Source organism: Taudactylus pleione, unplaced genomic scaffold (assembly GCF_031769625.1).
Source record: "Taudactylus pleione unplaced genomic scaffold, aTauple2 ptg000170l, whole genome shotgun sequence".
Lineage (NCBI taxonomy): Eukaryota > Metazoa > Chordata > Amphibia > Anura > Myobatrachidae > Taudactylus > Taudactylus pleione.
This window is the reverse complement of record NW_028284572.1, coordinates 10,438,478-10,439,324: the sequence shown is the minus strand read 5'-3', so window position 1 is coordinate 10,439,324 and position 847 is coordinate 10,438,478. Positions and strand designations below refer to the sequence as shown.

Sequence of the window (847 nt, the reverse complement as noted above, 5' to 3'; positions counted from 1 at the left end):
AAGATACAGAAGTCTGACATAATTTAGACTCTAGACCATTGGTACAATTGTTGGATGTATTGTAGAGTTTATGCACTCAGAGCCAATAAACTGATATATGCAAAGGGTGTATCATAAAATTCAAAAAACATAGTTGAACCATGATACATTGTTAACAAGATAGCATGTGCAACACTCTTGCAAGAATGTGGATATGCACAATATACATGTAAGATTTTATGGATCTGTAATTATATGTGATGCATTGCAACAATTAAAGTATGCTTATGCACTACTTTCTTTGAAATTTTGTGTTATTTAACAAATTGGACTTCTTATGTGAGATAGTCCTACAAATACTATTGTGTGTGTACCTGGGCATTTATACCTCCCTGATTGAACAATTGAACCTACAGCCATACCATACTGGATATGCCCAATCTCGTCTTATCTTGGAAGCTATACAGTATTGGGCTTGGTTTGTACTGGGATGGGAGACGACCTGGGAATACCAGGTACTGTAGGTTAATGAATATAGGAGGTTAATTGGGATTATGGTACAAACACTTGATGATATGGAACTGGTTAGAACACTCAGTAGTATAAGCTTATTTTCTGTCCCTTGATAGGGAGAAATTCCTAGAAATCCTTTTAAAAGCCTAATAGGAGATGCAGAAAAATTTATATTACATTATAAAATGTGTTATTTATTTTCAATATACTGCAGTCACATGTCACAAAAAACATATGAATAAAATTCATGATAAATTCAGTATATACCAAATGGTTCTTATAACCCTTATATTGTAGTGATTGGGTCTGAATACCCCTCAATAATATAAGTTTATTTTCTGTCCCTTAATTGGGA

At 33.3% G+C, this 847-nt stretch overlaps 1 pseudogene; it reads left to right on the top strand.

Annotated features, from left to right (window-relative positions):
* Window positions 1-387: 387 nt before the first annotated feature.
* On the top strand, window positions 388-506 carry LOC148521335 (5S ribosomal RNA; annotated as a pseudogene).
* Window positions 507-847: the final 341 nt, after the last annotated feature.